The sequence below is a fragment of the Meleagris gallopavo genome, chromosome 4 (assembly GCF_905368555.1).
Source record: "Meleagris gallopavo chromosome 4, MGAL_WU_HG_1.1, whole genome shotgun sequence".
Lineage (NCBI taxonomy): Eukaryota > Metazoa > Chordata > Aves > Galliformes > Phasianidae > Meleagris > Meleagris gallopavo.
The window spans coordinates 63,018,316-63,034,506 of NC_139407.1; the positions used below are offsets into that span (position 1 = coordinate 63,018,316).

At 38.8% G+C, this 16,191-nt stretch overlaps 1 protein-coding gene across 1 annotated transcript in view; it reads right to left on the reverse strand.

The window, feature by feature from the left end:
* The window catches only part of NSD2 (nuclear receptor binding SET domain protein 2), a 101,044-nt gene that overhangs the window by 75,713 nt on the left and 9,140 nt on the right, over positions 1 to 16,191 (reverse strand). The window lies entirely within an intron of this gene.

The window sequence follows — 16,191 nt, forward strand, 5'->3', positions numbered from 1 at the left end:
TGTGCCTAATGGTGGGTGCACCCTCCTTAGACTGGCAGTTAGCAGCCAAGCAGTTTGTGCTTACTGCTAATTACTTAGTAATGAGAGTGTTAATCGTGGGCTGATTAAAGCTTTAATCAGCTGAAGGAGACCTATCTGCCGTGATAAAGGTATCTTAACTTGTTTACAACCTGTCCGTTAAAAAAAAAAAAAAAGGCAAAAAACATGCTTCAAGGTGTTAGGCTTTTGGGACTTAGCTCCTGGATGTCAGTTGTACAGTATTAAAGAAAAAGAGATGTGCCAGGGGAACAGGTTGGGTATTAGGAACAATTTTTTCTCAGAAAGAGATCAAGAATTGGAACAAGCTGCCTAGGTGGTGGTGGACTCACTGTCCATGGAGGTGCTCAAAAAAAGAATAGAGGTGGGTGGTACTGAGGGACATGGACAATGGGCACAGTTTGAGGGTTGGACTAGGTGATCTCAGTGGTTTTTTCCAACCTTAATGGTTCTATGATTTTGAAGCAGCTAATTTGGGTTAAACATCATTGGCAAGTTTCCCGTTTCTTCAAGTTCAGTTATGTTTGCAGGAAAAAAAAGATGCTTCCACCTCTAGTGAAAAAGCAAGTGTCAGTATAAATTAACAGACATACAAGTGTGTGGATCCTACAGTTTTGCTGCAGAATGGGATGTATAGGAGTGCTTTTCTTCTGTAGTTGATCAGTAATGTGAAAAATACTAAAAGTCAGAAGTGTGGTACATGCTTGAGAGCTGCTGTTTTCTGTTGAAAAAGCTTGTAAGAAATGAGGTTAGTTATCAATAACTGATATACTACAAATGCATCCTCTGCTCTCTTGGCAACAAGTTCTGTGCTCAGGCTTAGTAATATAAATCCTATTTGCAATTTGCAATTTTTGAAAAGAGAAGGGAACAGATTTATTTATTCTGTACTTATTACTAATCTATAAGATCCTTCAGATAACATAGTTCACATGTTTGCCTTCTCTCTGTCGTTGCAAATTTAAGTGGAGGGATTTTGCTACCATGGACAAAATGACACAACATCTTTCTTGCACCTTTCAATTCATACAGATAATTGGCCTTGTCTGCACTATTAAGATTTGCAACCATGTAATGGCATCTTTAACTGAAATGGCACTGACTCATACTGTATGTAGACATCAGTGCAAATTTGAAAGTTAAGGCACATTTAGAGATAAACTGCATATGTAGTTTTTTACTTCAAAACCAAAAAACAATCCTTGTTGTCAATTTTTGTCAATTTTCTTGAACTCAGGCCATGATACTGAAGTCTGTTTTTCATTAGCAGTACACAATGAGGTTGATTTTCTGAAAGTAGGTATTTGTTATGCCTATGTTTATGAAAACTGAGTTTAAAGTCTGTTATGCAGGTGTAAATGACTGCATGCACAGTGCAGAATGAGGTTATGCTGACAAATAGGAGTCACAGCGCCTTGTTTTGAAGTGATGGCCTTGAAATAACTGAAGTAAATGTCTCCTAATCTGTTTCTGTTTGCTGGTTGCAAGTTTCCAGACTGAACCTCTAGGGTAGTTTTACCTTTTCATTAACTGTTTTTGTAATTCTGAATTAGCTGTTGTTTTTTAGCAGTTTGATGTTTCTCAGACAGCAGAACAGGTCATTGAAGCCAAATGATGTATACTCAGAGCAGATCATTGTACTCATTTACTGAGTCCTGTTTCATTTAGTATCGAAAATTTTATTGCTCTTTAGGTTCAACTTTTGTTAACAACTAGTATCAAGATCAATATCTCTGTTCAACTCAGTAAATGAATTTAAATAAATGTAGCAGTTGCATATTGTTCTAAAAACATTTGTTTTAGAGATTACTAATTAGTTTCTAGGCCGAAGGATAATTTGCAATTTAAACACTTTTCCAAGAACATTTCTGTTATTTATTCAGGAATAACAGTAGTCAGTGCCCTCGGCCTTAGGCACGCATTAGGGTACTCTGAGGCTCTAAAGCAAAGGAAGATAATTATTTTTGTTGCCACCACAGGGACAGGCTGTGCCTGAAAGGCTAAGGCCTATACTGCATTTGGTGTAGCTTCACTGCATTAGACAGAGCTCTGAAACAAATTGAATGTGCATGGCACTATTCCACGCAACAGTGCAAAAATCTCTCCCCTGAGAGTCTGGTCAGCCCTGCTAACAAGGGGATGGGGCACATTTTGGGGCATCTTTCACTACTGGAAATAATGGAGTTTTGCATTCTCTGTACTAAAGCTTTGCCTTTCGCAGGCCAAAGGCCAAACAGAACAAAGGTGCTGTTAGCAAGCGCATTTAATCTAATTGTAGATCTTTGTGGTAAAAGCTTCAAGTTTATATTTATCTCCTGTACAGATCCTAGGCACTGATTGCTCCGAATCCCTTTTTATTTTTGTTTCAGATATGGGAGTGCAGTTGACAAATTAATCAGGCCTGTAGTAAAACAGTACAGGCTATCCACAATTTTACTGTCCTGCAGGTGTTTAATGAGATAAGAGATGTACTAGACTGTTCAGAAACCACAAATGGAGATAGCTTTTGTCTTGCTACTTTGTATCACTTTTTCACCCTTTAAGGTTAAACACTGAGTAGGTTTGTAGTTCTAATAAGAATGTGAATGCACTGGGAGAGTTAATGCTGCCTGTTCTGTTTTGTGGTAGCACTGATGCAGAGATATCTTCCCAGTGTCATCCTTCATCACTGTCACTGCTATTTCATACTGTCAGTTGGTAACCCATCACCTGAGCTCTGGCTTCAGCTAGCAGTCCATGATTTTTCTTAGGATTAACATTGAGTAATGGTTATTTCCAACCTGCCCGAACCCTGTCTGAATCTATCCTTAGCTGCGCTATGTGTAGACAGAGCCACTGATCTGTCAATATGTCAGTTCACGTGTCATCAAGACTGCTAGGAAAAAATCTTCATAAGCACACGTGCATTTGTCTTCAGCCATGCAACATACTGTGTTCTGCTGAATATGAAGAGAGCAAGCTGCTGATGTAAAATTAAGAAAGAATGACTTAAAGCAGTGTTTCCAAATAGTTGGCATTAACTGTAGCACAATAATACTAAAATTGTAGTTCTAAATGAACCCTCGGGAGCCTACATTTGATGATCAATTTGAATGAAAGTTCAGTGGGAATAGTAATCTGAAAATTGTATATTAGAATTCCTGACGTGTTAAATAATTTTAAAATGAGAAGGAATGGGGATTTCAGACTTCTTTGCAAGTTTTTTACAGTCTCATAAAAATGAGCAGTAGTACTTTTAATTGCAAGTTGATTCTTCAGGAAGAAGAAAATAATCTGCTTAGTGAATTTCTAACATAATAAGTGTCCAAATGAGAGACGTTGGAAGTGCAACTGTACCTTGTAGTTCAAATACTGTTCTGAGTAAGAAATTAAAACCTCAGTGGAAACAGACAGTTAAATGTGAATCTTCATACTATGAGATATACACCAGTCTGTTCAGCAGACTCATTTTTCAGTGGGGAAAATAATGGGAGTAAATGTCACTACTCGCAAATAAGCTATTTCTGTTTGCATCATTTGTGCTGAGCAGAAGGAAGGAAAGTGTCATTGAGGGAGCAAAAGGAAGAGTAATGTTGAAGACATGACAGAGTGGGATACATCTTCAGGGGAAAGCAGAGGCCAGGAGAAAGGAGGGCCGAGGATCATATCCCTGCTGTTGTCCAGTGTTGGGATGATAAAAAACAGCTGTATACTAATTTTAAGTAGCTAACATACTCCAGCCTAGTATAAGTAACTTCAGTGCACTGATAAGTTATCTATATGAGTCATATGTCTCTAATTATCTTCAACATCAGTATGACTTAATTTAAACATTGCTGACATTTAGAATAAAATAAAGCTATGTAGAAATACACAGCTTGATTCAAAATGTTAACTCTGCTCACTGTCTGCATAGTATGCCCTTGTGTTTATAAACATAATCTCTTTTAGAAATATACTGAAATTCATTAAAAATCAGAATTAATGTTTAGCTTTAGAGTAGAATTACCACTGGTATAATTTTCTAGATATTAGCTTGTTAAAACTAAAGCTCAACTCTAACTCTTACCTTTTGAGGTTTTACTGTTAAGTTTGTTACATTTCAAATTATGACTTTGCTTAATCTTCACATAATTATTGTTCAGTTATAAGCACAAAGTGGTAAGCTTTTTATTAATGTCTTGAGGTTTCTTTTCATTTTGGCAGCGAGAAGTGACTATAGATATTTCTACTGTATGCCAGTGCCAAAGAGTAAAGTTTGTTAAGGGTTGAAGAGACCAGATAGATAATGCTACTTCTGTTTTCAGTGGACTCTAATGCAGTGTTTTAGTTTGCACACATATTAATCTTTGCTGCCTCGATGCGGAATGGTGAGGGTAACCATGTCAGTCCGAAAGGTTAATTTCATTCTTCTTTAAGGGATGCCATTATTCTGTTAACAGTAATTGCTCTTTTTTGAATGATTAATTTCATCGTGTGAACTGTTTCTAATTATGTTGGTGGCTGGCAATTTCCTGGACTGGGAAGCTGTAGCTGTGATCACATCCCACTTACTCAGTATATATGCCTTAAGTAGAATGCCCACTGACAGACATTTTCAGAAATATTCACTAATTTTGAGAACTGATTGGGAATTTATAAGATTTCTGACACTTGTTTTATATTGGTGTTGGGCTTTCAAGTGTACTTGACAAATAAGAGCTGAAACAACTGGATTTAAGCCATAGGCTGAGCAGGCTTGCAAATGCAGACCTAACTGCTAAATTATCACCTGTCCTGTTTTTGCAGTGAAAACTGAAAGGAGTAGGATGTGTTTCTTGCACATTTTACCATGTTCTTACACTGTTCTTGAGCTTGATATGCTAGCTTCTCTAAGCTATATTTATTCGCTTCAGTTACTGTTAATGAGCCAGAGCTTACACTTTGCAGATCAGTGCAGGCATATTATGAGAGGCTTGGTGAACAAGCCCTAGCAGGAGGTGCAAGGTGGCTGCTGAGCTGCCTGCAGGAGTTATGTGGTTCACTGTCAGCAGCTCAACCCTAAATACAATAGTGATTCCACTGTGGCAGTTCTGGCTCCAGCTCTGGATCTGCAACCAGTTTACATAGAGTACAAAGACATCATACTGTCTCAGCTGCATTTACAGCAATTGAATTAAACAGTGATTCAGATGAAGAATGGACTAGTTGGAGATGTTGGGGCTTAGCCAGCACATAGGAGCGTCCCGGATGAGGGAGGATTCACCTGCTTGGCTGTCTCACGCTGGAGCTGGGAGCAGTTGTAGTACCGTTGTGCTAACAAAAGCATAATTTCTGTGGGCATCCGCTGTCATATATTGGGTACCTTGCCTCTTGAAATTGCTACAACCATTGGGCATATGATATTTGCTGAAGGGCTGAGGTTGTGTGAATCTTCTGGGTTTGAAACTGCTCTTTGAGGCAAGAAAAAACTGTTTACAGATCCAAAGAAGGAGGTAAGCACTTTAAATGGCACTTGGAGAATTCAGGAGTTTAACCTGCTAATCTAGGCCTTAACTTCTGTTTTATCCCTTTACAGAGGCTACAACAGGTACAGTTACCTTTGACTGCAAGTACATCCCTCCCAACACGCAGCTTATCTAAAATAACAGGATCCCTAAGCAGAGCGATACTTCCAGTGACTGGACAGAGGTCTTCACAGTTTTACTGACTGCTTTGCCACAGCATACCATCTCAAAGGCATGTTCTATGCATTCTTTTTTTCCTGTACACTTGTAAAACACTTAGTTTGACTTACATGTGGAGTCACTCAGGCAAATAAAAAGCAAAAATATCACCTTAACCCTTCACATTATGTGAATTTTGTCTTTGCAGTTCCAATTCTATATCTTTCTGTGTAGCTGTAGTCCTCACCAACTGTGGGAAATCTCTGGTCTAGTTCACTCAACCTGCTGGAAGAAATATAGCTGCATGCCTTTGTGTTCCCCAATCTATGTATAATCTGTCCCTGAGGATTTTTTGGCAGGCTGCCTGTGTAGGTCTTCTACAGACATGCGCTTTATAATACATTAAAGAACTTCATCAAGCTTCAAATTGCTAGTTAAAATTGGGCCTATGAGTTCCACCCCACCCCATGGACACACATACTGCCTCTGCAGCCATGTATTGCCCTCCTTGATTGCTGCTGCTACCTCAGAGGCAAAGACATGAACTATTTGTGATCTGCTTGGCACTGCTGCTGTTTTCAGCTGGGTATGCAAAAGTAAACCAAACCTTTTCATGAGCAGATCATGAGTTCCTGTTTCAGAGGCAGTGTGCTAGGACTGGAGTTGGCAAGAGCTTGTGCTACATGGCTACCTGTCTTCATCTGCCTGATGCCATTCTAAAACTATTAAATATTGGCTTTGTTAGTTTCCTGACTTTGCAAACTACAAATAGATATCTGAAAAATGCTTTGGAGAAACTCCTTCTAATGCAATATGAACGTAGTGACTAAGCCTCTGAAAAGATCTACAGGTATGTCCAAATTGGATGGTTTCTAGGGCTAAGCCTGTCTGATTTAGGAAAGGCCATGGAAAAGTCATTGGTTCAGTGGGAAAGACTTACTCGAGAGTAGTGTTTGAATGATATGGGTCTTGGAAAAGAATTCCATTTTGATAGTGGTCAGTATTAACTCAAATATGTGCCGTGGTTTGTAAGAAATAAATTCTAGGTCATCTTAAGTAATCTGTTGTTTTAGTCTTCTGTTTCCCTTTCATGGCATTGTAGGCAAACTTATTTTGACTTGATTTATGACCCAACTGCACTTGCCTTCTAAAAGCTCTACAAATCTGAGACTTAGTCTTTGTAATGTTTGTAAGGCTGTGGTACAGGAGCTCTCTGTTTGCCAGTGTCCAGAATGCAATATTGAAATATAAATGTAAATAATGCTGTCTCCAGAAGCACGAACCACATGTTCGGTAAGCTTCTGGCATGCTTACAAGTGTGTGCCAGGTAGAGAAGCACTTTGGAGTTTGAAAGTTGTACCCCTTTTGAACTATAAGCATTTCATTTTGGCACGATTCCTAGGGAGCAAATCTTTTTCTCTTGTCCAAGCCTCTTGGATTTATGTAGGCTCTGTGGAGTTCACTGGTGGGTTTATTTGGCAGGTGGGCCTTATTAACCTGCCAGCAAGGGACTGTGTGACCTGCATAGGTTTGTACAGCTTGTAAATAAAGATTCTGTCAGGGAAGGGAGATTCTCTTGTGCTTTGGACTATTTATATCTCTTAACAACTGTGGCTGCTAAAGCTTAGAAAGAAACAGAAGGTCTGGGATGCGAGACAGAAAGCCCTGAGAGAGTCTTATGTGTTGTATTTGGATTGCTGTGTTAACATCCTAAAATAAACACAGCATGTGAGAAAATGAGGAAAACTTTTTATAATTATTAATTCAAAGGCCTAAATTATTGGTTATTGAATGGAATATGGCTGAGCTTGGCTGCAGAAGACAACAAAATACCTCTTAATTTAACGCTAGAAGCTATTGGCAATCAGTGGGAGCAAGATGTTTAATGAGCTTAATTTCCCTTGTTTTTTTTTTTTTTCCATCATTCTCAAATTTCATAATTACTCATTTTCAAGCTTTTACTGGTTGGGTTAATAATATATACAATAAGTTTATAATAAAATATAATCACCATAAAGATCATAGAATGGCTTGAGTTGGAAGGGACTTCAAGGATCATCAAGCTCCAAGCCCCCTGCTGCAGGCAGGGCCACCAACCTCCATATTTAATGCTAGCTGTGACTGGTAGACTTCTATCAATGGAAATACTTAATCTGGAAAAAAAAATAATGTATTGAATGAATCCTTTCAAAAAGTCTGTTGGTCTGTTCGATGCAGACCTGGCTATAGAATTCTCTATAATATATAATTTCTTTTGTGGATAAATCCACTGTTTTATCAGTGGAAATAATTTTAATGCAATCAAAATGTTTTATTCAGAAGCCTCCAGTTGGACTAGCTAAGCAGTACTTTCTGAGAAAGACTTCATTCTGCTCCAGTTGATCTACTCAGACATCCAACTCTACTGCAGATCAAATGACTCTGGGTTCAGCATCTGCCAGAGTTGAGATTTTGATTATGTATTCCTTGTTCATTCATTTGAAAGTCAATTTTACAATACTTCCACCTTTTGTCCTAAAGGGCTCAATAAATGTTCTTTGGTCTTCGGTCATACTGATCTGCTACTTGTATATGCTAGTTACACTTTTAAATATTAACAGCCACCAGATTATAGAAAATCAGCTGAATTTACAATTATAAACATATTGGCTGTAAAAGTACTTGAACCAAAGGTTGCTACTGTGGCCCAGGAGAACCTGATCTTGGGAAAGGACAGGTAGGATATTAGCACTGATGTACACTGAGTGGTGAAAGGCTTCCAAATTCCATTAAGTCAGTGTAACTTTACCAGCAGAAGACACTCTCGAGAGATGCCAAAACAGGTAAGTGCCCTTTCTTGGTTTGTACAGTTTCTATTCCAAATGGGCATCCCTTTTATGAGCTGCATCCCCTGGCTCCTGGCCGTGAAATGAAGAGGGACTGGCAAACCACTACACACCTGTTCCAGATGGATTAGCCACTGGTGACAGCCCATACCCAGAATTTCCTCTGCAGATGCTAACACCCTTCAAGTGAGTCAGAACCATTTGACTTGAAGCTTTTTATAGTTGCTGAGGGTGATGATAATCATCCTAACAAAGTATAATTCTTAATTTCTCATATTTAATGTTCTGCCATTGGTCAAAGATGATACCATGGTTTTCTTCATTCTCATTCCTATTTGCTTTACCAGCACAGCAAAACATTGTTAAGCTTTTATGATCATCTGTCATTATGCAGGAAAGTGAGTGTTGTCTGGTGGATAAGATGCCAGGCTGAGTTCAGAATTGACTTTGTTAATGAATTCACCATTGGGAAATCTAGGGCTATATTACTTCCTCTGCTGTTTTGATTTTTTTTTTTTTCCTACTGATAAATACATTCATTTAAGAATTCAATAAACAACTCATGCTGAAAGTCAGGCATTCTGGTTTGTAGAACTGGACTTTATATTAAGTTGCTAGTCCAAATTTTGTCTGCATTTACACCTCTTGATGAGTACCATATACAGATATGGTGCTAACTGATTAAAAAAATAATATGCAGATTTCTTCTTTGTTCTACTAAATTTTATCGTGTCCATAATAGCTAAAGGGAACATATGTCTCGTTTGATTCCCTTCAAGTTTTTGTATTTTTTCCTTTTTTCTTTCCACAAATGCATTTAAAGAATCAAGCACTTCCTGTTTTGCTCTAAGCACAAATTTAGTTCCTGCTGTATCCACTGTAATGTATTCAGGAAGGAAGGAATAATCTTTTTCACTCTGTAGTGGTTTGCAGTGCCTGCATTACCTGCAGCTCATACAGTCCATATGCAACTAATACTGGAGAAGTTGTAATATTTGATCTTTGGAAGTAATAAGGAACAGGCCCATTCATAGGTGAGAATAATATGTTTGGATTAGCATTGTGCAATACGCTGAAGCAGACAATGTTCCTGCACTGAGGAGATTACCATCTGTGAAAACTAAACAAAATGTTCATATCAGTAATGAAATGCACTGAATAAAAAGAATTCTAAAATAAAACCCTTTGCTTTCCGGACAGCATAAAGTAAGATTGATTAGGCACCACTTGTAAAAGGTAAAATTTGCAAAAGAGGAGGATGTTAAGTACTCTACAGAAGGATTTGTAAGGGAAGAATGATAAGATAAAGGTTTGTCCAAAACAGGCCTGGAAGTGGCTGAGTGGCAACTACAAGCTGAGTGTGTGGGAGGGAAGGATGCAAATGTTCATTTTGCTGCATACTATGAACAGAAAAAAGCAGGCGGGGGGCAAACTGATTTTTCTTAGTTCACTTAAAATTAAATGACATGTTGATTTTAATTCTCTAAGATACTAATTGGGCTTATACTGTTAATTTATCAAACAAGTTTGGTCTAGATAGTTTGTCCTTTCTTTAGAAGTGAACTGAGAACTGGCCAACTGGCAGAGCTCAGAGGGTGGGTCATCACTGGCACAGAGTCTGGTTGTAATGGATGGTGTTCCCCAGGGGTGGGTCATTGGTCTGGTCTTGTTCAAGATATTTATCAATGACCTGTATGAAGAGATAGAATCCACCCTCAGGAATTTTGCTGATGATGCCAAGCAGAGAGGAGTGGCTGACACACCAGAAGACCATTCAACAAGACCTCGACAGACTGGAGAGTTGGGCAGAGAGGAACCTGATGAGGCTTAATTAGAGCAAGTGTGAAGTCTTCCACGTGGGAGGAATAACTGTGTGCATGGGATGACCTGGTGGAGAAGGACCTGGGTGCCCTGGTGAACAAGTTGGCCACTGAGCCAGCAGTGTGCCCTTGTGGCTGAGAAGACCGGTGGTATCCTGGGGTGCATTAAAAAGAGCATGGCCAGCAGGTCAAGTTAGGTGATCCTCCCCCTCTGCTTTGCCATAGTGAAGCCACACCTGGAGTTCTCCCCAATTCAAAAAAAACAGGGATCTCCTAGAAGAAGTCCAGCAGAGAGCCACAAAGATAATAAAGGGCCTGGAGCATCTCCTGTATGAGGAAAAGCTGAGTAACCTGGATTTGTTCAGCCTGAGGAGAAGACGACTGAGGGGGGGACTGTTTAATATACATTATATATAACTTATATAATGTATAAATGGTGGTAGGAGGCAAATGGGTGAGACTAGGCTCTTCTCAGTGGTGTGTAGTGAAAAGATGAGGAGCAATGGTCTAAAATTTGAACATAGGAAGTTCCATACAAATATGAGGAAGAACTTCTTTACGGTGAGGGTGACACAGCACTGTAACAGGTTGTTCAGAGAGGTTGTGGAGTCTCCTTCTATGGAGATATTCAAGGCCTACCTGTGCGACTTGTTGTAGGGTACCTGCTTTAGCAGAGGATTTGGACCCAATGATCTCTTGAGGTCCCTTACAACTCCTGCAATTCCATGATTCTTCTAACATCTATCTCCACCTCACCCCAAGAAAACAAGTATTAAAGAATCCAACTTGATTCACCTCTCAGTCCAATAAGAGTTTTACTTGGCCTAATCCAACTACTTTAGTTTATGGATAACATTTATTATTTTGAAGGGATGTTCTAGTCTGACCTGCTAGCAGTTAGAAATAGGTCCAACATATCCTCGCAACATAGAATAGTCTTTCCTAGGTCCCTGTGACTGATATTTGAACAGAAAAGCATATAATAAGTTATTCTGCTGGAGCTGGAGTAAAACTGAACTGCCTGGTAAAGCAATTTTTCAGCCTTTTGTGTAGTACATAGGGAATCAGGCCTTTTTGCCATAAATTAGCTGTTTACTGAAAGTTTCCTACAGCTTTTAATAAACAGATTGTTTCATCCTTTTACTTATTAAGATGCTCTTATCTCTGCAATAAAAATGTATATAACTGGGAGAGATTTCTGAGTGATGGAGTGGATTTGTGAAAATGTCTGCATAATGTTTTTCTACTTGCTTTCAGCCCTGTTCTTGGGTTTGCTGGCTGAGACAATGTTTGGAGTAAGTCACATGATCAATCTGCATTTTCTTGCAGTCTTCCTGAACTGTTGCACTGGTGTTTTTCATGCAAGATAATCTGTTGATCTAAACTTCATTTTTTTAAAAGGTAATAAATCAAGATTATACGGTGTTAATGATTTCAGTCAGAGAGATTATGTCAGAATTAGAACATTCTTGAGAGAAGGTCATATAAATCAACCCCTCAGTTATTCCATTTTCAGTTTCATTGTAACGAACAGCACCCTGCTTGCAGTGTGAAGCTTATGGTGCTAGAATACTGATAAGATGATGTTGCATTCAGAGTACATTTTCTGTTATTGAATGAAATCTGCAATGCGATATATAACATACGTACAGGGGTCTGTGATGAAATGTGTTGGAATTATAATATTCTAGAGATGAGGTTGGTTTATAAAATCATTGAATCACCTTTATCGCAGAATTTTAATGATCGAAGAAATAACGAAGCGTTTGTAGCAAAAATGTAAAAGAAAAACATATCACTTTCAAAGCTAGCATATTAAACAAGTTAATGGGATATTGTTGTGCATTCCTAATACTGGGTTAGTAATGCCTAATAGTTAACTTACTTTTGATATTTTAAGTACTTGACAAATCATATCTAATATTATAATGTAGCTAAGTAGCCATTTTAATTGCTTGTGGAATTGTAACATGGATGTGAGGAATCTGAGATTAGGATCAGACTGTTAGTACTTGTCAATGTGTGTATTGAACCTATGCTCACAGGACAGTGTAAAGCAAATACTATTCTTTGAATGCAATCCTACTTGCTTTACCCTGGGGTCATAGCTAAAGCATGCACACCTGTAGTTATTAATTTACTATGCACAACCTTCCACTCACATGCCAGCATATGAGAGCTTGTATAGTCTAGTTTTTCTGCCAGCTTTCTTCCTTTCTAATGGCCATGCTCTTTTCCCAGTTCTCCTGCTCAGACACTCACGGTTACCCATCACCTTGATGTGCACTTGACTCACCCTAGCCTCGGGCCCCATGCCCCACACAGATGCTCATGGAGGCAGCAGGAAGATGAGGAGCTCTCCAGGGTTCTGCTCAAGCTGAGCTGCAAGCAGCTGGAGGATAATTATTTGGGGAGAAATACCCCCAAACTGCCCTTTGATCCAGCCAGCTTGAGTCAGCTTGCAGGAATGAGGGTATTCCCAATGGCTGAATGGGGTAAATAGTGCACTAAACTGCTAACGGCTCTCTACTGCAAGATGGAAACTAATTCTGGCAAATTCCCATTTACCTGCCTACATCATGATGTTCTGAACAGTGCACTGAGTTTTCCACATGATGTTTATGGAAGTAGTTTTTTAAAATGTGCTTATACATGATGTTTATGTTTAAGTAGACTAGCAGTGGTGGGACAATATTTGCACTGGAGGAGGCAGCTGAGGACGAGCCTGCAGAGTTTCAGAAAGTGATGTTGAGAGAAGTGGACAAGCAGTTGATGGATTCACTTTATGAGGATCGATTCAGGAATGATCTAATGCTGAAGTAAAGTGAAGCACGTTTTTAAACAAAAATTCTAACAGGAAATTTTAAGGAGATTACTTAAATGTTATCTTTCTGGTTGCACTGGAAATCTAACTTTCACCTTTTCATCAGCAGTTTGAGCTGGACATTAAGAGTCAACCTCTTTACATGACTTCATAGATTGACTAGGGCTAAGCAGTCCAGGTAAAAAATTTGCAGTCTTTGCACTGCTCTGAGTTTGTCCTCTGGATACAAGGAACTGAGGGATATCAAGTTTAAGACAAAGCACAAAACCATAAGGATTGGTGGTGGATGTGAAAAATAGGGAAATTGGTAAGAATAGGGGATAGCAAAAGGGGCACAATAAGAAGTGCACTGGGACATTATGCAGCTCTTGCAGGAAACAAACCACAGATGTTAAGCAGCTCGTTAGTGAGGCACAAGTCTCTCTAAGCGGTAATACCAGACCTGGCCAATTACAGCACGAATGTGTGGGTGTCTAAGTGTGGACTGTGTGCCTCTGCAGTGCAGAGGCTGGAAGACAGGTTTGTCACAAGCACACAGGCACACAAGCTGGGACACAGCAATAGAGAAGTAACCTTGGTGACAGCAGCAGGACTGAAACGCACATTCATTACTCCCAGCTCTGTGCTCAGACCAGTAGACTACCTTCTGTGTTATCAGCAGTGATGAAATACAACAGTCACTGCTGCAGGCAGAGTAGGCTAATGGCAGCATTGTTCTGTGCTTGCCCTATTTCCTATATTTTTTCCCTTAGCACTCGTTTCTGACTATGATCAGAGATTGGATAAGGGGACTTACAGGCCTTTGGTCTATGCCAGTACAGTTGTTCTAGTTTCCCTAATGCCCAACATAGCTCTCATCCACTGTAAATAAAGAACAGGATGTGGCACAGTAAGTTTCTTTGTTTACAGTGTCTTAATAAATTCCAGAACAAATGTACTCAATTTGGAAGCAAAGGAACGCTTTTTTTACTGTCAGCACTACAAGCTCATCTTGAAAGCTGATAGTCATTGCCTGCTTGCTTTCCTGTACATCAATGCAAATAAAGCTCTGGAGACAAAACCTGTGAATTTCTTCTGCAGTATCTTCTCCCTGCCTTCCACAGCATTGGCAGTTCTTACCTTCAACAGGTTTATGAAATATCTCAGCTGAATAAAAATATGTTGTTAGTGAGACAGGAGTTTACTTCATCTATTTTATGGTAAAAAGAAATAAGTTATGTTATCTCAGTTTTAAAGGGAGCAACAACTATTTTTTTAATCTGTGCAAGTAAAATGACACTTGACAATCCTGATATGCTATATAGCAAAATTATTTTTTTGTATGATGCTGTTTAACAAAATAATGTAAATACATGAGTTACATAGGTATTAGTAAGGGCTGAATTAGTTCAGAGCAAATGATTAATGACGCTGTTTTTGGTTGGTTGGTTTTTTTTTCCAGTTAAATTCCAGTGTATCCTCATTAACTGTTTCTCCTTGTGTTATTTAAGTTTGCCATAATAAAGAATCTATTATGATTCTAATTAGTAACTTTTGAGGAGCGCCATTACCACAGTGAATTGAGAAGGTCAGTACATCAGGGAATCTGTGAAAGTACTTATGTTAGAGCAAAATGTCTTTCCTGTCCCTTTATTTAGATAATTCAGAGTTTTAAACAAAAGGATGGCAGATAGTGATTACTACAAAGCCTACTACGACTAGAAAAAAATACTATTATCAAGGCCTGATACAAAAATCTCTCCTAGCCAAATCTGTCATTTTCCATTTGGAGAACACTGGATTGTTCATCTTGTTTTTTAAAATGTGCTTAAACAGAAATTCAGAGTAGTCACAGCAGTGAAACACCTTTGAGATTCATTTCTAATGCTTTTTCATTAATCTGAATAGAGTAACAGCAATAGTATTTAGTCTATGTGGACTGCAAAGGAGAGAAATGCAGTTCCATGACAAAAGGCATGCTCTGGTTAAATCAATTTCTATAGCATCTTGTCTCGACATATTTGAGAGCACTATCTTTCTCAATTAATGTCAGCTCTGCTCTGGGAATACTCTTTGGTAGTTAACTATTGCTGTTAGAGAGCTAACTTTAGACATAACACAGCTGGCTTATGTATTTTGCTGTTAATATTTTTGGTAATGGAACAACAAATTATAAGTAAACAATCTATTAAGCAGAATGCAGCAGATTTTCCATCCAAATAAGTCAATTTTAAGGATAAGAAAACTCAAGTGTAAATTTCATTTGACTGGCTTGAGATAGAAAAATTATGAACCTTGGATCTTAGGGATTTCTTTTTCCCAGATTTCTAAGTCTCTGAACTACTGGGGCCTACACACATGCCTGTGCAAAAACCAACAATCTTCAGAATATTTCATTTTAAATTAATTACAGCTTCTTTGCTTTTGCTTCCACTTACATCAAAGTCAAATAGAAAATCCTCAACAGCCTAAATCCTCACATAACACAAGAATCAAGGAAGAGAAGATATGATGCTCAGAGGGTATCAAGAAAACTGAATGCATTTGGGAAAAAAAGATCATGGAGCACAGAAGAAGAAAGAACTGAGGAAGAAGATAATAGGAAGCAAGTGCAAGGCAAATTTCTAATGCATATGCTCCTATTGCTTCCATAGGTAACTATCCACTAGAGGTTGTAAGTCATAGCCATGAGGCTTACTGTAGTAGAATTTGGGCTTTGTTAAGATTTGGAAGGAGGAAGCATAGTATGAAAGCGAAAGACGATGCGAGTTCCCTACCCCAGCAGAATTTCATGGTGCAAAGTTCTGTGAAAGTCACCAATTGGACTTAGATCTTTCTGTCTTTGGCCTGCTATTGTTACTCCTTTGTTCAGAAAATCCCCATCTCTGTTAGCCCATTTGTTCTCTTGTTGGTGACAGTAGCACCAGGAGCTAAGGATGGCAGAAACTGTGTGTTGTCAGCATGCTCTTTGGAACTCGTGGACCTGTCACTGCCTCTCATCACTGGCTAGTCACATGTGCCTGAAATCAACTGGTTTGAGACCTACCAACAGTGACCCTGCAGTTCTCCTCAAACACCTCTTC